General features: G+C 39.7%; 1 pseudogene; it reads right to left on the reverse strand.

The window, feature by feature from the left end:
* Nucleotides 1–1,424: 1,424 nt before the first annotated feature.
* On the reverse strand, nt 1,425–3,403 carry LOC127679766 (inhibitor of nuclear factor kappa-B kinase subunit alpha-like; annotated as a pseudogene).
* Between the last annotated feature and the right edge of the window lie 21,405 nt (nt 3,404–24,808).

A 24,808-nucleotide genomic window follows, 5' to 3' on the forward strand; every position in this document is an offset into this window, starting at 1 on the left:
AATTGGTGTTAAAATTTGCTAGTAATTTGAAATCCTCTATCAAAAAGTTAAACTACATAGCCTTTGACACACTGATTCTACTTTGGGAATATGTCCTAAACATTTTTTTCACACATATTTAATGCAGTAGTATTTGTAATAGCACAAGTACATATGAGAAAAATATGTTATTAATGGGCATACAAAATCATAGAAAAGCTAAGCTACCACACTGTAAAGAATACTGTGCACCCTTTATGTACTCAGTTTACTTTTTGTTTTGTTTGGGGAGAGAATTATTATAATATTATAATCAATATGTTACACATATTACAATATATTACACAATATAATACGCAAATAATTCAACCACTGAGTTACATCTATAGCAATCAATATAAATTTAATATATGATGTTATGTAAAATCATACATAAAATGGCTCCATGTAATTCTCAACTGAGACTTTTGAAAAAGTGATTTGAACTCATTCTTCATGGACACCATTTGATTTAAAAATAAAACTTGATTTATAGTAGTATGTTGTTTTATAATTAAATACTTCATAACAATAGTACTATTACCTATCAAAGAACTATTTTTCATTGTATTTTCTTTTTCTTTCATTGACAATATAAATTAATATTACTTTGATTATGTGGGTGATTTCCAGTATAATAACATGTTTTTTATATCAAGCACTTCATAGTCTAACAAACAGTTCCTCATACTTCCACCTCCTCCTTGAACAAGGTCCTCTGGTGCTGCTGGACTACAGTATGGGGATTGAGTAAAGTCCTGAGTGACTGTGGTCCAATAATATGGCCATGCCAAGAACCCCACTACCTAGTCTAGTTTTGTATCTTCTTGACTCAAGATAGAGTCATCAGAAAAAGTAAATACTCAATGCCTTCACAAGGTCAGCCTCTGGGCAAGCATATAGAGCATTTTCATAGTTTGCAACTAATGGGGGAGGACCTAGCCCACTGTAAGTGGTGCCACACTGTTGGGCAAGTGGACCCTGTCACCAGACAGAATTGGTAAGGTTGAGTGAGTCCAAACCCCGTGAATCTTGGAATTGAGAACAGTAGGAGTGGGGTCCATTTCCTGCCTACTTCTACCTGCTCTGGAACACATAACTGTGGCACCCCAGTGAGAGGACCATGACAATCAGTCACTACATAAGAAAAACACTTGAAGCCCTTCCCCATGCAAATAGAGCATCACTAGCATCTAAAACTGATCCAATGGAAAGCATCTACCCTGAATCCCACCCTACTCCTCAATGTCTATAACGTCCCTGTCCACATGAAATAAACTGTACAAGTTATTTCACTGAAAATCATCTAGAGAATGGCAGTATTACTGAACTGTAACACTTTGGGGAAGAGTTTTCTCTCCCAAAGTATTCATAGCTGAACCTTAGATGCTCCTGACAGGCTGGGCTCACACCCCTGCTGCCCCTGCCCCAGCTGCTACCACTGCCATAGCCACATCCCTGGCTGTGGGCATTGGCACTGCTGCCAAAGTAACAGGTGAGAGTTGGGACTCCGGCTACCTGTATGGGTTTCCCTCCTGAGTGCTGTAACACTTTGGCTATTTCCAGCCAGACCAGAGACCCATGGAACTTATTTGTTCCAGTTCTGCAGAGGGCAATACTACCTCTGGGCTGGTGGTCCTAGGTTCTATAAGAAAGCAGGATGAGCAAGCCATGTGGAGAAATCCACACCCTGCACAGTGTGCACAATGATCTTCTCCATCTTTGTGCTGTCACTGTACAAGTGATCAGTAGGTCTGTACTTTAGCTGCTTATAGAGATCAATGGCATGATGTTCCAGAGATTCTATCAAGTCTCCTTGGTGTCTTCCATGGGGCTCTTCTGCAACTCCATGATTTCAGTGTGCAAAGACATAATTTGATCCTCAAGGTATCCAACACCAACCTCAGAATAGTGAATGACCTTTTCTTCCATTTCTTTCCATGCTTTCAGCATTTTTTTTCTGAAGATATCCCATAAGTCCTCTGCTCACTATATCTCTCCAAGTCAAGCTGAATGCTTTTGCAAAACAAAACAAAAAAACTCCAATTTAGCTTTGAGTTGTTGTGATGCTGAAATCAAAGTCTTCTTCACTTTTGTCATGTTAGCATTATATCTAGGAAGACTTAATGTTGCTACTTTGTCCCTGAAAGATCTTGTTGTCGTCTTCTTTTAGCCCAGATACATAGCGTACTGCTTCAGCCACACTTTCTGCAGCTGTATAGCTGGCAGCTGTATGTTGCTGTCTTGTCCAATATAATTTACACAATCAGATAAACTTCTGGATGCCCCTTCATATACAGTCTTACTTTTATCAAACAAATAAACCATGTAGCATCACAGCCTCTAACTCCATCTAGAACACACTGAGAAGCTAATTTCCAAGGCTTCAGAGAAATTCCTGTCTCTGACAGAAGTTCTTGAGAACCTGAATTTATTCCTGCTTCATGTTCAATTCGAGACTGTAGTGGATGAAGACTTTCATCACATGGTAACAGAAAAGAAATTATTTTCTCAGAAGTCATATTTAGGATGTACACTATCTTTAAATTGAGAATGTGACCCATTAATACAAAGCACCTTGGCTGCTTCAAGGTAAGATCTCTGCTGTGGATCCCCGTTCAGCATCAATTGCAGCCTGCTTTCCATTGGCTCTACTATTAATCTACAAAGGCTGTCTTGCTGAAGTAAATGGCTACTAATCCAAATTTCTCCAGTCATCTCTTCCCATGCAAATATACACTTTGGATCTTTCTTCTTAATCTTCTCAGGCCACGTAAATGGCTTCAGATGATGCAAAAAAAGGCCTATATCCAGCAATACATTCAAACGCTATGGTCCCAAAGCTCCAATAATCCACAGTGGCTGTGTACCGTTTATTTTCAAAGAGTCGTGGGGCCAAATACTACAACGGTTCCCACAGAAGATATACAGAGACTTCCTTGGTCAACATCTTTGGCATAACCCAAATGAGTTATTTCATGTATTATCTTCCCAGCAACATCTTGAAGAACTATATTTTTGGGTTTTAGATCTCAATGTATAATTTTGTTTTCATGCAATTATCAGATCCCAGATCCTATGTCATCTGGCTTTCTTTAAGCCCACAACAATTTTCTGGTTTGTTGAGTAGTTTCCAGAGGTCCCCACCAGAACAGTACTCCATTGCTAAAAGAGGCACAGTGTTAATTTAAAAAATTCAATTCTTCAGGAATATCACAGGCCTTTACAACATTTGCATGGTTCAACTTTTTCTTGATCTGGATTTCATGGCATTTTCGGTACTTAGCTCTAAGCAACAAGACTTAATTTCTGTTTTGAGATCAAATTCCTAGTGCTGCTATAGACTGAGGTTCCTGAAGCTGCTGGTGCCAAGCCACTCCTGCATCTCCTGTGGGGTGCCCAGGCTCGGGACCACCTCAGGGACCGCATCAGGCACTGCCACAAACTCAAAGCCAGTTCTGGTTTATATATGCTTGTCCCATGGAGTGGCACTATTAGAAGGTGTGGCCTTGTTGAAGTAGGTTTGTCATTGTTGGTGTGAACTTAACACACTCACCCTAGCTGCTTAGAAGTAAGTCTTCTACTAACAGCCTTCAGATGAAGATGTTGAACTATCAGCTCCACCAGACCCATGCCTGCCTGGATGCTGCCATGTTCCCACCTTGGTGATAAAGAACTGAACCTCTGAACCTGCAAACCAGCCCCAATTAAATGTTGTCCTTATAAGAGTTGCCTTGGTCATGGTGTCTGTGCACAGCAGTAAAACCCTAACTAAGACAGCCAGTGAGTAGCACCCTTCCATGCTCTCTGTGTCAGCTCCTGCCTCCAGTTCCTGTTCTTTTTGAGTTCCTATCTTGACTTCTTTCTACGATTAACAATGATAGTGAAGTGTAAGCCAAATAAGCCCCCTTTTTCCCTGTTAAGAGCCTTGGTGCTTCTAGGAATTTGGCATTTCTCATTGGGCTTACATTAAAAAAAGTAGGCTCAACTCCTGGGCATATACCCAGAAGACTCCCCACCATGTAATAAGGATACATGTTCTACTATGTTCATAGCAGCCCTATTTGTAATTGCCAGATGCTGGAAAGAACCCAGGTATCCCTCAACAGAAGAGTGGATGCAAAAAATGTGGTATATCTACACAATGGAGTACTATTCAGCCATTAGAAACAATGAATTTATGAAATTCTTAGGCAAATGGATGGAGCTAGAGAATATCATACTAAGTGAGATAACCCAGACTCAAAAGGTGAATCATGGTATGCACTCACTAATAAGTGGATATTAACCTAGAAAACTGGAATACCCAAATCATAATCCACACATCAAATGAGGTACAAGAAGAAAGGAGGAGTGGCCCCTGGTTCTGGAAAGACTCAGTGAAACAGTATTCAGCAAAACCAGAACGGGGAAGTGGGAAGGGGTGGGTGGGAGGACAGGGGAAGAGAAGGGGGTTTGCGGGACTTTCGGGGAGTGGGGGGGCTAGAAAAGGGGAAATCATTTGAAATGTAAATAAATTATATCGAATAAAAAAAAAAAGTAGGCTCAGAGGCTCAGATAAGAATATTAGCAACAGTGACGGGGAGGGGGAGCTTTGTTTACTACTTTTCTTAATCACTACCTTGTGTGATCTCTTTGCTTATTACTTAATTATTATCTTGTGTGATCCTTTCACTTACTACTCTGCTTGATTACTATCTTGTGTGATCTCCATGTTTACTATTTCACTTGATTACTTTGTCTTTGATCTAAGAACTGACCATGTTTTGTGGATGTACCTAGAATGATACAAAAGCAGACTGAGAAAATAAAGCTGCTTTAGCGTCAGCACTGACTGGAGTCATGTTATAGTGTTGTCTAATTGTTTGCTTTTTTCTTTTCAACCCTCCCTCACTCCCTTGAGACCCTGTTGACTGACTGAGCTGGCTAGGTCATTCCTGAATTTGCTTTGGTTTCATTGAAGCAATAGCAATCCTGGCTAAGACACCATGGATATTGTAAGATCAGGTTCAAGTGATTGGGATCCAAAGTTAACAATATGTACAGAAAAAAATTGCTATAGCCTCCTCCTGCTGCATGACTGCAGCCTGGCACTACTCCCATTCAAAGACCTCCTACCAAGATTAGCTAGTCTGTAACCTCCTCACTCATGCTGCAGATAATAAATGCACTGACTTTGCAGGCTGCTGCTACTGTGACTCTATCAACCAAAGCACACAGCCCACTCCACCCTGCATATCTGCACATGTGTGTTTTCTTCATTCCTCCTTGCTTGGGTCAGAGCAATCTCAGTGTCTGTCCTGGGAGCCGACATAAGCTAAAAGAACACGGTAGTTTAGGGTAGGGATGGAAATTCACAAGGGACTTTCCATCAAAATGACCTCTTCCATATACAGTTGGATGACCTTGGCTACATGTCATTTGCTCTGATCATCTTTTCTAGGGTGAGAATTTGTAAATCAGGAGGTCCTGAGAATAATAAAAAAAAAAAAAAAAGAAAGAAAGAAAAGAAAAATGCCTGGAACTGAGGAGAGATGTTATCACACAGTTGTTAGGTAGACAAGGATGTGAACTCAGAATGTGTCCGATGTCAAAACCCCAAAGGAGCCCATGCTTCGCTTGCTTCTCTCTCTGGGGCTCTAGATGCATTTCATTTTTTAATCCTAGGAGTTCGTTGGAACTCCTTGTCCAGCCAATGGCTGCCTTATGCCTTGCATGTTTCCAGATCTGTTTCTGGCACATTTTCTATCGGACACATTTGAACCTAACTCCATCTTTGAAAAGAATAAAACCAAAGTAACTGTACTTGGTCACAGATGCCAGTCCTGGACTGTGTTCACCGGTCAGGTTCCATGTATACAGATTTCAGCCAGGAGAAATGGTATAGACTAGGAAATGACCAAAACTGAGCTGGAAGCCATTAACTATAATCTGTCTTCCCCATTCCCACAACTGTCAATATAAATTGCTGGGTGTCCTCTAAACTGTAAAATTCCAGCTTCCAGTGATTTAAGTAGAATCTTAGGAAGCATAGCTGATGTTAAGAGGCTGAGAGTGGGAGAACAAAACTGAACAACGCGATTTACAGCTGCCTTAGACTGAGATGATGACCATCTCCAACGATCACAAACCACAACATGTGGTTTGCTTAAAGTTCCAGAGAATCTCGAAGCACAGGCAGATATACATCGGCCAAGTCTTGCATCAGTTGCTGGTGCTCATGATCACGTAAGCTAAGAGTATGTGATGTGCCTCATGTGGTGTGCACTGACATGGGTGTAGAAGACAGCTGGAAAGCAATGAAGAATGCAGTGCACTAACAAGCTCACGAATGTGAATGTCTCAAGGCAAGCCTCATGCTGAGTGATCACTTCAGGCGTAAGAAGACAACAGTGGACACCACTGGCAGAAGCCTCCTACCCCACCAGTCAATAGGCCAACATGCTGAACCCCAGGAAAGACTGCCCGTCCACTCTGCCCATGCCTTCCCAGCAAAACTCCCAACCACCCCTCCTCTTCTCCTCACCATATCCCAGCCAAAACTTCCATTGGAAGGCTACTACCCCAAGAGAGGCTAGGCTATCTCCCTGAAGACTATATAAGCCACCCCTTCACTCCACCTTTACTTATTCAGCATAATCCCAATCATTGTCATTTCATTTTCACCATATCATGATGCACATATTTTGTAGAAGGACACTACCCACAAGATGCCAGGGAAACACCTCAAACCCCAGGGTACCCCTAGCAAACAGAGCCCATGTGCATGTCCAGACCTCCAGCCCCCAATTTGAGTGGCAATTCAAACTCAAAACTAATGGATTGGAGGCCATCCAGTCCATCAAAAGTCTAGAGTCTAACTCAGGTAGAGACCTTTTTTTGTTTTGTTTTGCTTGTTTTTGTTTTGTTTTAATATTTTTATTTTCTATATTCTTTGTTTACATTCCAAATGATTTCCCCTTTCCCAGATCCCCCCTCCCCATATGTTCCATAAACCTTCTTCTCAGAGTTGTAGTAAAAAACAAACAAAAAACAAACAAACAACAAAAACAAAAAACCTGCATGGTATTGATATAAAGCAGACAACTTGGTCAATGGAACTGAATCGAAAGCTCAGTTGTGAATTACACAATGGAAAAAAGAAAGCATCATCAACCTGTGGTGCTATCCTCCCTCCTCTCAGCCTCCTCCCTCAATCTCAGAGCTTCTCTACACCCATCTAAGCTTTCTGTCAGCATCTTCTTGGAACTTACAGGAACTCTCCCCCATCAATGTTCCATTTTGCAACCCTTTCTCTTTTCCTCCTTGGAATCAGATTTTATTAAAACCTTGCTATGTTACTACAAATAGCTTGGCCTAAGTACAGATAGACCAATGGCCAAAGATTGGCATACTTGATTTTCAAATTCTCTCATAAGGTGATAACTTCCACCACTGTACAAACAAATGTTTTATATCTCTTATATTTAAATAAATCTCTTATGCCTTAAATGACAATACTCCCAAAAGTACACTTTCAGAAAGAACACACTTCCAAAAGTCTCTTATCTCTAAGATTTTTCTACTTTCCTCCTTTAAAAATCTTTTATAAAAGTCTATGACTTCTCTGTGCTCTGCTCTTTTAAAAAAAATCCCTTAAGATGATGCTATAAACTCTCAGGATTTGGAAGCTCATTGGGTATTGTTGGGAAAAAAAACCCTATAAAATCTGTAACAAAAATCTGGCTTAAAAGTTTTAACAAAAGGTTTATAGTTTAAAAAACTCCATAAATGGGAAATGTAAATTTGTTACAACTTTACATATGTAAGTTAATATATATTATAAACAAGTATTCTTATGTTCTTAGCATACATATTCTAAATAAGAGTTACAATAGATGATTGATTGATTTCAACTCTTGTTTAGAATATAGTGCATATGTAACTTAGATCCAACTCTTGTTTAAAGAATAGACCTTCCCCCTCAAAAAATAGATATTTTAAATAGCAACCACATGGTTGACACCTATCTTTATTACGGTTAAATGATAGATGCCAAGTAACTTCACCATCATCTTAAGATAACCACATGGTAAAATCCAGCTAAGGCAGCACCTATGAAGTTCCTTGGTCCTACAGAATCTTCTGTATATCATTGCATTTGCTTTTCAGTCTAAGGAGACAACACGGGCCTCCAAAGTAGTTTAGATTAGTATGAATTTTCTAAGGTTTATAAATTCCTAAGGTTATAAAGTTAGACTCAGGTTAACAAAAACTGACTCAGAGTTCACTGATTAACCACTTAATGTCATTGGTAACTGTTCCATACCAGGCTTCTAGAAAACTTAAATAAGAAGCATGTTGGATAATGTATGTTTAATTTTATAACTTCCTAAGGTCTAATCAGGTTAATAGTAACTGACTTGCAGATGCATGTCTAACCTTTTTGTCTTTGCAAACTTTGTTAAGCTTTGGCTACTTGTGTAAACTAACTCAAACAAGAAACTGTAAAATTCTAAAATTTTGCTCAGTCTAACTATGGACTATATTTATGGTTTATAAAGCTTCTATTCTTTCTGTGAACAGTATTTATGGTTTAAAGTTTACAACATTTATGATTTTTTCATTTTTTATTATATATATTCTTTATTTACATTTCAAATGTTGTCCCCTTATTTATAATAGCCAGAAGCTGAAAAGAACCAAATGTCTGTCAACAGAGGAATGGATACAGAAACTGTGGTACATTTACACAATGGAATACTACTCAGCTATTAAAAACAATGAATTCATGAAATTCTTAGGCAAATGGGTGGAACTAGAAAACATTTATGATTTAAAGTTTTATTTTGATGCTAAATGATCTTCAATTAAATCTTTAATTTGTACCGAAAATCTCTTATAAGCACTACCTGTCAATTAAAGAAAAAATGCTTATTATAGCCCATGAGCTGAGGCAGAAAATAGGAGGTGGGACTTCCTGCACGGAGAGAGAGAATTCTGGGAAAGAGTCAGAGGCATGACAGATTTGAGCTAAAACGTGGAGGAGATAGACATAAACCAGCAGGTAGCTTAACTGAGGGTAGAATAAAGGGGAAATTTGTCCCAGGAACTCTGAGGAGAGGGACAAAAGACAAAGAGAAGAAAACAGCCTCATAGCTGAACCCAGGTTAGAACAAAAGGGATAGTAAAAGAGCAAGCCAAATCTTATAGCCTAGGCATTTATTGATAAATAATTAGTCTCAGAGTCATAATTCCGGTAGCAGGGAGTAGGAGACAAAACTTGTTTATTTATTTATTTATTTATTTATTTATTTTACATCCACTCCAATTTCTAAGGCTCAAATTTAACAGAGATAAAGCTGTAAAATTTCTAACCTTATAAAGGTCACCAACTTGTAAACTGTTGTGTAATTCATTCAATGGCAAGCTTTATTTAGCCTCTTGTTTATGTTTTCAAGGTTAAGTCTAAAACAAGTAAAATTTATTTAAAATCAGGTATATGTAATAGATGGTCCTCAAACTCTTCAGAGATATGCTGGATATGGTATTTAAAATGTTTAATAGCTGGGGAAATGGTGATGGATGACTTTGGGAAGAAGAGGCAGGTGGATCTCTGAGTTTGAGGCCAGCCTGATCTACAAAGCAACTTCTAGGACAGCCAGAGCCACACAGAGAAACCCTATGTCAAAACAACAACAATAAAACCTGAAAAACAAAACAAAACGTTTAATTGAAATCAGGTCTCAGGCCTCACTTTTCCAGAGTGGCTAGGTCTCCTGCTAAGAAAGGCAGACACAGTTTATCTTACTGGGCATCTTCACAGCAATAAAGATAGACTCATAAAACAGGTTTCAAAGTATCTTTTTACTATTCTTTTATTTAAAGTAACTTGCTTTATAATAACTGCTCCCAGTAATCTACCTCCTCCTGAATGATAAAAGGAAACAAACAAAGAGAAGGCAGGAGTGTTCCTAGGGGGTTGAGGCCTTTATTATGCATATAAGGGAGAGCACAGGCAGTGGCAGAGACTTCACAGCTGATTGTGGTGGGCAGCTTGCTTGTGAGGGCTAGGGAAAGAGAGGAGACAGAAGAGAGGGAAAATAAAGGTCCCCCAGAATCAGATGGAGACTCAAGGAATCTCTAACATTTTTCACTAAATCAATAAGTGAATTAAAAATTCAGTTATTCTGGCTGCCTTAAAAATCATTTTTAAACATTAAGGTATTATGGAACGAATAAACAACAGCTGTAAATTTCACATTAGCAGTTCATCCTTCTGTTAATCAAACTCAACTTTACAATTCTACACGTAGCACCAATCATAGTAAGATAGTCGATCCTCTCTTACTACTGTATATTTTTATAAACACTGTTTTCCTGAAGACTTTCTGTGTAATAAAAGATTAGAAATTTGGTGCTGAGGCTCAGGTTAGAGCAGGAGGCTGTGTGTTGATGCTGGTGGGCCCCCTTGTGGAAATGTGTCACACTGCACAAGCTTTTGCTTTTTTTTTTTTTTTTTTTTTTTTAATTGAATAGACTGTGAACATATTTTCAAATAATTCAGACAAACCCAAAATTATACAATCAATAGGACTATTCATTAAACATATTCAATTGTGTTTTGCAGGCAGAAATCAAGGGACTTACAGTAACACACATAAAATATTCCATTTTAAATTATCAAAATTATATTCATAAAACACTTTTTCCTTAGTTTGGCAAGCTACTGTAGTTCCTTCCTGCATAAAGTATCATTTTGCAGCACCTTCTTTGACTTTACAATTTGTTCTACATTCTATTAATATATCCCCTACACCATAGCGAGCTAGAGTAATTGTCTTTGATTAGTGCATAGAACTCTATCCAATGAAATAGGTCAATGTAAAGTTGGGATGTTAATATTCATGAGTTTCAGAGAAATGTTCCACATTTCATATTGCAGTACAGCCTTAGATTTTAGAGAATGACTACTGAAATTAGTGAGAAGTCTAAATAAACTTAGACTTATGAACACTTATTTTTAATTCTAGAAAATCTACAAAGAAGTTCTGTTTATACAGTTTATTTTTCATGTTTATATTCATGAAATCCACTCTATTATTAAGCTAGTAGGACACACCAGTTCCCTAGCACACTTCACTGATAACAACCTTGAGAAATGAGCTAAAATATTAAAACATGAATGTTTAGTGAGAGTAATGTTTTTTTCATTTTATTATTTTTATTTTCTATATTCTTTGTTTACACTCCAAATGATTTCCTCTTTCCCAGATCCCCCCTCCCCATATGTTTCATAAACCTTCTTCTCTCCACCCATTCTCTAATCACCTACAACCTCCACCAGAGCACTCCTACACCTGGTAATCAACTTCAGCAAAGTGGCTGGTTGTATAATCAACTCAAGCAAATCAGTTGCCTTCCTATACTCAAAGGGTAAGCAGGCTTAGAAAGAAGTTAGGGAAATGACACCCTTCACAATAGCCACAAACAATATAAAGTATCTTGGTGTGACTCTAACCAAACAAGTGAAAGATCTATACAACAAGAACTTCAGGTCTCTGAAAAAGGAAATCAAAGAAGACCTCAGAAAATGGAAACATCTGCCATGCTAGTGGATTGGCAGGATTAATATAATTGAAATGGCCATCTTGCCAAAAGCAATCTACAGATTCAACGCAATCCCCATCAAAATCCCAACTCAGTTCTTCACAGAGTTAGAAAAAGCAATTCTCAAATTCATCTGGAATAACAAAAAACCCAGGATAGCTAAAACTATTCTCAACAACAAAAGAAATTCTGGGGGAATCAGTATCCCTGACTTCAAGCAATACTACAGAGCAATTGTGTTAAAAACTGCATGGTATTGGCACAGTGACAGACAAGTCGACCAATGGAATAGAATTGAAGACCTAGAAATGAATTCACATACCTATGGTCACTTGATCTTCGACAAAGGAGCCGAAAACATTCAGTGGAAAAAAGATAGCCTTTTCAACAAATGGTGCTGGTTCAATTGGAGGTCAGCATGCAGAAGAATGAGAATTGATCCATTCTTATCTCCATGTACTAAACTCCACTCCGAGTGGATCAAGGACCTCCACATAAAACCAGACACACTGAAACTAATAGAAAAGAAACTGGGGAAAACCCTTGAGGACATGGGCACAGGAGAAAGGTTCCTGGACAGAACACCAATAGCTTATGCTGTAAGATCAAGAATTGAAAAATGGGACCTCATAAAATTACAAAGTTTCTGTAAGGCAAAAGACACTGTTAAAATGACAAAACGGCAACCAACAAATTAGGAAAGGATATTCACCAACCCTATATCTGATAGAGGGCTAATATCCAATATATACAAAGAACTCAATAAGTTAGACCCCTGGGAACCAAATAACCCTATTAAAAAATGGGGTACAGATCTAAACAAAAAATTTTCACCTGAAGAAATTTGGATGGCTGAGAGGCACCTTAAGAAGTGCTCAACATCAGCTTTTGCTTTTTTTTTAAAAAAAAGAAAAGAAAAAAAAAGTGGGAACACAATCATAAGCCAAAGATTCTTAACAATTAAGAAGTAGCCTGCAAAATCTTTTCATAGACACACACACACACACACACACACACACACACACACACACACGCACGCATGCACTCAACTAACTGAACTTGTATTCACCAAAAACTTCTCTGCAGATTTTGTTAGAGAGAAATAGCCCAGACAGGCACAACTGGTTCCAAGGCTTTTCTGGGAAACATAGAGTAAAAACAGCCTACAACAGAAAAGGCTCATTGTAGTGTTCTTAAATATTCATTCTGATTAACAAGAGGTGATGTACTTGTTAATTTTCTTGTGCAAAATAAATAAATGAGAGAAGCAACTTGTGGAAGGACTCTGTGGCTCAGTTTCAGGAGGGAATGGGACAATGGAGAGTCTGAAGGATTGGTAGGAGGAGAGAGGCAGTTGTTAGCAGTGAGAGTTTGAGATGTAGATTGTTGATGTTATCAGATCAAGAAGCAGAGAAAAGCACCAGATTACGGCTAAGCAATAGTGCTCAGAATCTAGCTCTACTGGCCCATGTCTGACAGCTAGGCCTAATAACCCAAAAGCTCTAGCTCTCAGAACAAAGCAACCAATTGGAGACCAAGTATTCAAATGCATGAACTTGAAGAAAGCACTCTTGATTCAACACTAACAGGTGGGAAACTTGATTTTGAGAGTTAGGGAAAGGAAAATTCCATCCTCACCCTGGGACAGCTTAGCATGGTAGATACCAAGGAGAAAATGCATGTCAAAATGCTCACACTGTGAGCCTGGATGCTGAGCCTTACCTGGGACCTTGCAGATATTCAATAGAGAAAACATTGAAGATATGAAGATGTAGAATCTGAATTCAGTATCTCCAAGGATTTGGGGAGCTGGTATGGGCTGCACCGTGGTGTACTGCTAATTCATAAATCTAAAACATGAAGTTCTATGCCCAAAGATAACATTAGGGAGTAAAGATATGGGAGGTAATTCTATCCTGTTCACAACATTGTTATCATTATTTGGCTAGACACTACAATATCACGTGTATCTCTTCCCCAACACCACAGTTCAAGGACATAGCAAGAAAACAGCCATTAAAATTTCAGGAAGGAAGTCTTTGGCAGAACCCACTGGTCATCTTGAGACATTAAACATACGTGCTTTAAACCCACATGTGTGGTTCTTTGTTAAGGCAGCTGGTAATAAAGCCCCAGCCCGAGTCTAGAGAAGCCTAGAGTTACTGTATGAAACACCATGGTCCTTCACTGGGGTGATCTGAAAGTCAGTGAAGCTCATTACCACTGTCTCATACTGTGTGAAGGTTGCAAAAGATGAATGGAGTGCTCGATTTCTCAAACCCAAATTGACACAGGAGATGAAGGTCAAGGACAGAGGTCCAACTTTTGTAGCTCCACACACCACACTACTTCACTAGAGCTGAAAAATCTCTGAAACTCAGCCCAACCTCAGTCCACCCTGTGGATGCCACAGGGAAATTCTGAGGTTGGGAGTCTGTAAGCTCAAAAGATGGCAGAATCTTTTGATCAAAAGAAGCAACAGAAACAGACTCTCTTCTAAAATCAATTTCTCAGGGCCATTGTGCACAAGGGTTTGTGCCTTGGAAACAGCCAAAACTGATGATGCAAAGTCCCTGAATAAGATTGACTGGATGCTTGCACAGTTCTAAAACTGCTGATAAGAGTTCTGACTTCTGTGGCCAGTCTGACTTACAGAAGACCTCAGTGGCCTTAAATCATGGCATTTACTAGTCTTAAACTTTTACTGCTCATAACATTTATGCCTCAAAATTTTTATACAGTTCCAGGAAATAGTTATATAAAATAGGAATACAAATAAAAAATGTTCTTGATAATAAATTAGAAATTTATTTTGAAGCAATTATTTGGTATACATATATTATCACTAATTAAAAAGGAAAACAAATTCATATACTGAGAAAATGGATGCAATTGTTTTTATATAAAAATAAGTTTTTGTTGTGTGTAGTTTTAAAAAACTTTGCCCGAGAACTGCAGTGCTACCAGCCCCTCCCAGATCCACCACCTCCAACCCTACCCTGACTTCTCTTTCTTCCTTTGCTCCAGGAGGGGTCGCTCTACTAACTCCTACCCAAGGCCCTTGAATCCGCAGATAAAAAAATACACACCGCTTGTTGCTTTTAGACTTGCTTACTATGCACAACTATTGGGCACAGATATCTCCCATCTTGGAAAAGTGTGCCCTTACCAATTTATTATCTCTGTCTCTCCTTCCGCTTAGTGACTTTTCCAACAAGTCCCTGCCAAATATCTTTGGCCACCTGCCTGTAGCAGAGGCTGCAAGTCCTAGCTGCCCCAGAGGCCTTGCATGATTGCTGCATCCTTCTTCCTCTAAAGCCTGGCAGGAAAGCCTCTCTCCTCTCCTTTTCCTCCTCAGATCTGGAAGTTCCACCTGTACCCTTCACTCAGCAATTGGCCCCAGTCTTCTTCATTGACAAATCAAAAGCCAATTGGGGAAATGACAGTAGCGATAGAACCTTCTCTTACACCACACCTTTTCTGTCCAATTAAACAAAACAAAACAAACAAAAAACTCTTCTCTCAGACATAAATTGAACAAAACCATAACAACCAAGTAAATTATAGAGTATGAGATCTACTCTACAAATGACTAGATGTCTACAAATGGCATCTAGTTCATCATATTTATCAATTACATAAAATACTCTACCATCATTCCTAACTGACTTTTGCTTTTATCTCTAGATTATGTTCAGATTTTAGCCTGTAACTTCATCTGAAAACCATGTCATCCACTCTATAAACTTTCTCTCTCTCAATGTTAAACAACTTGAGTTTGATTATGAGACTAAAATTAGTCTTAACCCCATTAGAAATCTGACAACAACTTAAACATTATGTGGGTGTATAGGAAGCACCAACCAGCTTCTCAAACAACTGTAGAGACATCTGACTACCTGGACAGCCCCTAATTCCTCAAAACTCTGGAGTATCTGTCTTCAGTCTACTAGCCCTGGATCATCTATCTGACAGACATTTGTAAAGCAAATTTATTTAAGGACTGTTCACCCTCTCTCGTCAAAGCCAACAGTCAACAATTCTGCATAAAGTGTTCCTTTCCTGGACAGTATTGGTCTGCAGGTGAAATGGACAATTTCTGCCAAGTAGCTACCTTGCCTGGAGGTGAAGATGCTCAATATCTTCTTTAAACCAAGAAGGGGGTACTGTCAGGAGCAGATATGTATTAACATCAAATGATTAAATAACATTAAATGTCACATTCTGTGGATTTTTGATGTTTTTGAAGACTAGCTATAATATATAAGATAATCTAAACTGTTAAACCTTAACTACTCTCAGGCATTTGTATTTGACATATCTTGAAGACACCCTTTATAATTTTAATTCATTTAATTTTATAAAAATTAAATAGTGTCTAGCATAACGGTGAGTTTGCTATCTGGCCCTTAATTTGCATTGTTCAATCATCTAAAAACAGTTTGTAATAGCAGTTATAGAAGGACTAGGTCTAAGCTTTGTTTCATTAAATGAGTTGTTTAGGTACAATGCCTATCTAAGAATAACAATATTAATCACAAATTTTGTATCAATATAAGAAATTCATACCAATGGAAACTTTAAATCTGTATCAAAAATACATTCTGTATCAAGATAAGAAATTATAGCTTCAACTTTTTAAAAGAGATTTTTCATCGGGTAAAAGGGAGGAAATGTTGTAGATTGCCCTGGTGCTGTTTGTATTTTAATGCTAATTCTGCTTCCTCAAGGGGGGAATTCCCAAACACTTGAGTGGATCCTGCGCTCAGCTGATTTCATGTGAACTTTCTCCCCATTTTAACTGGCTAAAGGCTAGAACCTGTGATTGGGGAGTGGATGGGAAAGGTAGGGCTGGAAGTTTTAGAGAGGGGGAAAGGAAGAAGGAGAGAGATAGGAATGAGGAGATGGAGAAGAGAGAGGAAGACAGAGGAAGAGGAGGTAGAAGAAAGATGGAATAGAACCATGAAGAAAGATGGAATAGAACTAAAGAAGCCACAAGTAGCATGGGATCACATAGCTGGGGAATAGAGTAGTATAGTGGTAAATCTTCCCAATCTAGGTATACAGCTTATAAATATTATAACTGTGATTTTTGCACAGGCTTATTGGGATTGGAGATTTACTACAAATTTTCATTAAATATTTAATTTTAAAGAACACATATCATCAATATTTTAAAAAACTGATCACTATTTTGATGTTATCATCAATACTGAGAACACTATTTTGTACAAATATGTAGTACACAATATAGAAGTGTTTCTAGGGTCACTACAAAAGGTGTTGGAAATTCTGTCCTGACTGACAATTTTTTCATGTGTTTCAAGTCAATAACTCAAACAGCAGGTTTAAACGTTCTGACATAAAACAATCCAAAAATATAGTAATCTAATATTTCATGCTGATGAATGACAATCAGAAACTACAAAGCCTTTGTCTTCCATATTTATATCATTATATTTGACGAGAGCAGGAAATGTATGTATAGTCATTACACTTTAATTCATAAGGCTCAAGATAACAATCTCAACTCAGGGTCAAGCTACTCCAGACAGCATTGTTTGGTATGCCATGGCAGGGCAACAGGCATGTTTGTGATCAAAGTGCAGTGACACTATAAGACTCGACATGGGACAGAACTGCCAGAAACACCTCAGACTCATTCTGCATTTATTGTTGAATTACTTTTTGTTGCTATGTATTCAGAAACTTTTACTCTTGTTAAATTTTCTGGTCTACAATTCAGTTGCTAAGAAGCATAAAGACTGTGCTCTGCTCCAGGAAATGTGGATGGTACTAACTCCCATCACATGCAGGCTGAAATTCTCAGCCCTGAGTTGGATTACTGCCTTAGGATTTCATTGCTGTGAAGAGACACTATGACCAAGCTAACTCTTATCAAGGACTGAATTCCAGTTTCAGAGTTTCCGTCCATTATCATCATAGTGGGAAACATGGCAGCATGTAGGCAGAAATGGTGCTGGAGTTGCTGAGAGTTCTATACCTTGATCCAAAGGCGGCCAGGAGGACTGTCTTCTCCAGGTAGTCAGGAAGAGTGTCTCTTCCACACTGAGGTAGAGCCTGAGCACTAAGACCTCAAAGCCCACCCCCCTAGTGACACACTTCCTCCAACAAGGTCATGCCTACTCCAATAAGGCCATGCCTAATAGTGTCATTTTGCATGGGCCAGGCACATTCAAATCACCACAGTTACACAACCTCTTTGCTGTTCCGGAGGATAAACATGGCATAACTCTCATCTTAAGACAAAAATAACATGGGAGAGCCTCCAATCATGTCACCCTCTCAGCCACTAAATTCTTCAAACGATATATTACAGTAGCATACACTCCTTGGTAGATAGTTAGAGTTTACATATAATATATATATATACTATGTAAATGAATCTAGTATTGATCTTCAGTGGGTTTTTTATCTTATACATGGTATAAAACTTATACTATCTTATAAAACATCTTATAAAAACTCAGATGACCTAATGGTCACTATTACTGCAAATTTAATTGTTGCTTCTACATGTGAATCTACTAACACATTGCTTTTAAAAGGAACAGAAGATAGCCTAAAGTAGTATAGAAAGCTGAAAAAGAGGCAGTTGTATCAATGGGGGAGGTCATTGTATGAGGTCACAGCAGCACCTCATCAGTGTCTCTGTGTCTGTAGTCTTAATTACCTCCAGCCAACTGTAACCTTCAATACTAAGAGGAAGTTTTCAGAAATAATTTACTGCTGTGAAATTGCAGACAGGTCTGTACAGCATAAGGAGACTTCACACTGTTCTGCTTTGTCCTGCCAGGGATCTGCGTCAGTCCCTTTCTAGCTGATTCAGACTGCACACTGCCCACCTCAGCACCCATTAGCCACTGAGTGGCCATCTCAATTCTCAGAGCATCTGTCCCTGTATCACAAGGCTTGTGTTCATGTCACCTTTGATGTACACAAGGGCTCCTGCATGCAACAGTGATAACGCCAAAGGACATGCCAAAGGGGAACTGCAACATGCTTCCTTCAAGTAAAAATGTGAAAGTAAACGGGATAATTTTTTTGAGACCACATACACATAAACTTTCTTATAGCACATGAAAAGTTCTTTATATTTAATATCTTACAAATCTGTAAACTAGGTTTACACCATTGTCAGTTCTGGGAACTGACTGGTGTCTTTGAGCACACATTTCCATTAATAAGGGTAAAGGCTATTTATTACCCAATAAAATCATGAGTTGGCTGACTGTGAAGGTATCCGTGACTTCACCATGAGTGTACTGAACCATTAAACCCCCAAAATACTAGTTGAGATAGCTTGACTCTTGTATTATTTTATGTCAGTAACAAAAGTTTAGATCCAGCATATATAAATGGTTGTTTATGCTTATTGGATACTTTTAGAAGAAAATATTAGATTCACGGAATAGAGCTGGGTGGCAATTCAAATGACTTGAAAATATGTTTTTTAAATAAAGCCTTGGACAAGTAATGGGCCAAAGGTGAGAGCTTAGCTATACGTGTCTGTAACTTTTTTTTTTTTTTTTTTTTGATGTTGGGGGTGGAAAGGAGGCATTTTTACATCTTTACAGAGTTGAAGTTCTCTGAATGAATCTTGACAAATAATTTGATTTCTGGTTAAAAGGTTCCAACTGTGGAAGAGTTAGAGAGAGTTAGAGAGAGAGAGAGAGAGAGAGAGAGAGAGAGAGAGAGAGAGACTGACTCTGGGGTTACCATGAGGGGGACCCTGGTGACATCTATAAGTCACACAGGAGGCATAAAGATTCATGTGGCCATGGGAGAAATTCGCTTCATTCCAATGATCAGAGCAGACTCAGGACATTCCCATCCCATCCCCACCTGGAGAGAACATCGGACCCGTCTTCACCTCCTTTTCTGCTGTCTGCCAACCAGAAATGAGGCCTGACAAGGCTGCCAGACGGAAGTGACAGCAACTACAGCCCTGGTTCTGAATGGTTCGTGTGGGCACGCAGGACAAAATGGGAAGATAATCCTGAGGCTCCACACTGCCCTCAGCCAAGGGTACGCAAATGCCGGTCTCCTGACCTCCAGAGGTCTCACAGAAGAGATTCTAAAGGTCACAATCTCCTCTGGAAAGTCAAATGAGCTTTTTTAGGTTTTCAGAATACCTGGTGCAGAGTGGACATCGTCTCATGGTTGCACTTGGCTGGGAGCTCTGATCGCCACTTTCCATAGTGTAGCTATAGGCTCACATTTGAGTCTAGTCACATATTTACAGAATGTAAGTTTGCTATATTTGACATGGAAAAAACAATCACTTAAATAAAATCCAACGTTAAAAGTGGAGCCAGTGCTGGAAACCCCTCTGTAGTGGCTCACAGACAATTTTCATTCATTCAATCATTCTTGAATTGTCTCTCCACCAACAGACTGGAGGAACCTGCCCAGCGTGGAATCGCCTGAGGCAGGACTTACCAGAGCGCAGCACCATAGCTTCTGTCAGGGTGGAGGCAACAGAAACACATTTCTCTTTCATATTTAATTTGAAGCTCTTACATTTGCAGAGAGAAATACATGGCCATAGCACACACAAAATAAAGGGACACTTACTAGGTGCCACAGAGCCAATCCACAGTTTATTCTGCTTACTTCAACGTTTCTGTGAATTTCCACTGCCTACACACCGGACAGATTTAACCAATTTGGGGCCATCAACTAGAAACAAATAAAATATTCTGCAGAAGAAAACGGATTTCATTATATCCTGTTTCAAATGTATCAGACTATGGCTGAATGACCTTGCATTCAGAAGCTGTTCTAGATGTTCCTAATGTCTGCAGATGAACAGTTAGCTGCATACATTAGGAAATCTCCTCAAAGAAGGCCGATCTTTTCACAATCACTCCTAATGACAGAGGGAAAACTAAGACTCAAGCAGTGGTTCACAGAAGTGAGCCAGTGCTGGAAACCCCTCTGCAGTGGCTCACAGACAATTTTCCTCATTCTTGAATTGTCTCTCCACCAACAGACTGGAGGAACCTGCCCAGTGTGGAATCGCCTGAGGCAGGACTTACCTGAGCGCAGCACCATAGCTTCTGTCAGGGTGGAGGCAACAGAAACACATGGCTGCTACAAGTCAAGGAGGAAGATTCCTTGAGAGACGGAGCAAGAGGACCGGGTGTGACTGCACCACCATGGCTTTGCTGCCCTACACAGCATCAAACCTCAGCTGAGAGAGGAAAAATTCAGCAGGCCCACCCACCACGAGCCTTCTTCTGAAATACAATGCAGCTGAAGCCCATACTTGAAGAAAATGGAAACACGTGCAGAGTTTGTGTTTCTGATTAACAAGTAAGTGGGGTATTCATAATGTGACTGTGGGTGAACTTTGGTCCAAAGAGTGGAAACATTGGCTAAATCTTCAAGAAAATAAGATTTCATAAAGTTAAAAAAGAGAGAGAGGGAAATTGTTATCAATCACAGCAGTTATTCATAAAAGATCAAATTACAGTAAACCAATCTTAAGGAAACTTTCCTGTTTACAATCAGTCCATTGGTATGCAAACAATCTTGTATCTTTGACAATGAACAGTGAGACATATTTAAATAACACCTCTAGGTATGAAAAAATATAAACAATTGATAAAGAAGATAATGTCAAAAGATACGTCTCTGCAAATAAATGAGATATGTAACACCTTGGAAAACTCAGACATGATGGGAGGGGGGAAGGGAAATGGGGAACATTATCAGGTATGGAGGTTTTGAGACAGGAGAGAAGTCCTGTGGACCAGCAGAATGAAAGGAATATGCAACCCCAAAGGGTGGGAGGTGCAGGGGACCCTCTAGAAAGTACCAGAGACCTGAGAAGTGAGAGACTCTCAGGACTCAAAGGGGGGAACCTTAGATGAAATGCCCAGCAGTGGGGAGAGGGAAAGCACAGAGTCCACCTCCAGCAGAAAGATGGCAGCAAGAGGAGGGATGGGGTTGCCATCCCACAGTCAAAAACTCTGACCCAGAATTATTCTTATCTGAAAGAACTGTAGGGACAAAAAAGGAGCAGAGACTGAAGGAAAAGCGGTCCAATGACTGGTCCACCTTGGGATCCAGGTCAAGGGGAGACTCCAAGGCATAACACTATTACTGATGCTATGATCTGCTTACAGACAGGAGCCTAGCATGGCTGCCCTCTGAGGCCCAACAAGCAGCTGACTGAGACAGATGCAGATACTTACACCCAACCATTGGAGTAAAGTTGAGGACATCTGTGGTTAAATTAGGGAAAGGCTAGAAGAAGCTGAGGAGGACGGCAACCCCACAGGATGACCAGCTGTCTCAACTAACCTGGACCTCTGAGATCTCTCAGACACTAAGCCACCAACTAGGTAGCATACATGAGCTGGTCTGAGGCCTCCAACACATATACAGCAGAGGACTGCCTGTTCTGGCCTCAATGGGAGAAGACATGCCTAATCCTCTAGAGACCTGATGTCCCAGGAAGTAGAGATGTCTGGTGGGAGGTGGGAGGGGGCACATCCTCTGGAAAACTCAAGGGACGGGAAGGAGGCAGGGAATGAGGAACTGTGGGAGAGTGGACTGGGAGGTGGGTAACGACTGGGTTGTAAATAAAAATAGTAATAAAAATAAAATAAAAAAATTTTAAGAAGACATCAAACTTAAGATTTAAATAGTCACAGTGCCAAAACCTTACAATACCTTCACAAACAATGTTTCAGGAATAAACCTGGCTCACCTCACCTGAAGCCCATGTCTCACCCCTATCCTACTACAAACTAATTTGATTACAGCCTCACTCCCTCCATCCAAAAGGTGCCTCAAAGAGCTTCTGCCACTCCTCTGACTTCTAGCCTTGCCCTCAGCTGATCTGGTCAACCACGTTTTTATTGCTAAAACACAGGAAGGTCAGCATTTGCCCACCAAGCCCTTTGATTTTTGTAAGCCTATTTGTAGAAATAAGAAACACGGTCCTTAGCATTGCATTTGTGATCTTCCCTGGCCTTTCCAAGCCATCTGTTCACTCCGTGAGTCTTCTAGTCAAGCCATACAGCATGCTTCTTTAATCATGCCTATATATAATATATTTCCTCTTTGAAACTTTGCCCTTCTGACTGATACCTGTCAGACCATGGTGCCCGTGAACTCGGGTAGAAGTTCTCAACTATACAGCCTCCCCCCATGACAACTCTACTTTGTAGATCACGTTGAGTGTCTGGAGCTACACTTCAGCTAGGAAAAACGTTGAAACACTAGCTGTTGGCCACAATGTCTACTTGAAGAGTCCTTGTTGTAGTTATAATTGCTCTAGGCCACATCAGCACTGGAAATTTTAACTTCAGCCATGACAACCTTCAGTGACATCCAGTTGACTCTTTCAAATAGATGTTAGATGATTGTGGTGATTTGAATATGCTTGGCCCAGGGAGTGGCACTATGAGGAGTTGTAGCCTTGTTGGAGAAATTGTGTCACTGTGGGGGTGAAGTTTGAGATGCTCTTCTTAGGCATATGGGAGTCTTCTCCTGTTAGCCTTCAGAACAAGATATAGAACTATCAGCTTCTCCTGTGCCATGCCTGCCTGGGTGCTGCTACGCTTCCTGCCATGATGATAGTGGACTGAACCTGTTAGCCAGCCCCCAAAAAAGTTGTCCTTTATAAGAGTTGCCTTGGTCATGATATCTCTTTACAGCATTGGAAACCCTAACTAAGACAATGCTGATATGGTCAGGGACACAATGAATAAAGCAGCAATTTGGAGGAGAAAAGCAAGAGTTTCAAGTTGAGGCAGCAATGTTTTTGAGACATGCAAAGGGAATTACAATTTAAAAAAGCAATTAGAAATGTAGATCTGGAGTAATGAAAAGAACTGGATGGGTACTGAAAGGACAGACTGGGAAATTCTATATACATTATCTGCAAAGTGTATATATGGAAACTGCATACTTGCTGCAACTGGCTGTGAACTGTTTTTGCTTACCCCAAACCACAGACATGCACTAAATCCATGGAACACATCCATTTGAGCCACTGGATAAGCTTATTTCTAAAGGAGGTTGAACAAGGTGAAACGGCCTTTTTCAGCTCTGACACTGTAAAGAACCCCTAGGCAGTCTGCTTAATGCTGCATCCTTCATTTTTTTGTGCTTATCCTTCTGGGTCTATTTAAAACTGTCTGCTAGTGCAGTGCTGGCATGTTGTCTAGTGTTCCTAAATGGAAGTGCTTTGGGGAGAATGCACGTTAGGCAAACTTCCTTTGAGAAGGAGTTACAGTGCTGGGACGGTGAGTTCAATGTTAATGAAGCCATAGTGTATATCATATAAAGTGTCTTCATATAGAAACAGACATAGAACAATACTATGCACCAATCACCGGGTAAACATAAACAGGGACTTCAAGGACACAACCTTGTATCTCAACAGCAATGATTGTTGTTCACTAAGTCCATGGAACACAAGTGTAGAGAATGAGAATCAGCTGTATATACATGACAGGTACAAGAACAGATGACACTGAATAGTGAGGTTGCATACAGCCAGAGAACAAAAAATGCTAAAGCAGAACCCAAGGGAATATCATTGGATAAGGGCTGGATGTTGTTGACAGGGGTTGGGGGGAAGGTATGAAAGGTAGCAAGAAGAAACACTGTGCAATCTTGCCAGGGGCCACAGAACAACTCCCAGGAAGCAGGGATGGGATCAAAAGAAAAGCATGAACTTTTGAGTATAATGCACCTGAATTTAAAACTTAGTTCTGGTGCTTATTAGCTGAGTGACATAAGAAAGTCTGTCTTGTTTCTCTGTCCCCCTTACTTCTAAAATATGAAGACGATACCTCAGCCAGAAGTTATTGTAGAGGGCATAAATGGTATATGCAAGCCATGAAAATTACCAGCTATAAACATTCTCTATTCTGTCAAAAGTTCTAGAAACAGGCTCTCTGGGTCATTTTCTTGTCAAAAAAGTGATGGGAATTTTTAAGGCAGAATGTGTATCAAGACAGCAAGGCAAGGCCTGGTAACTTGCGCTGCTAGTTTCTAGTTTAATTATCATTTGCCTTACTCAATCAAGCACAGCATTGTGTACCCAGCAATACAAGTAGAATAGAGAACTGAGGAGAGGGACCGTCGTCCTTTGCCCTCCCAGTCTCAAGCTGGGCCTGAGAATAAAACTGAGCTAAAACAAATTTACCGGAGAAAA

Source organism: Apodemus sylvaticus, chromosome 3 (assembly GCF_947179515.1).
Source record: "Apodemus sylvaticus chromosome 3, mApoSyl1.1, whole genome shotgun sequence".
Classification (NCBI taxonomy): domain Eukaryota; kingdom Metazoa; phylum Chordata; class Mammalia; order Rodentia; family Muridae; genus Apodemus; species Apodemus sylvaticus.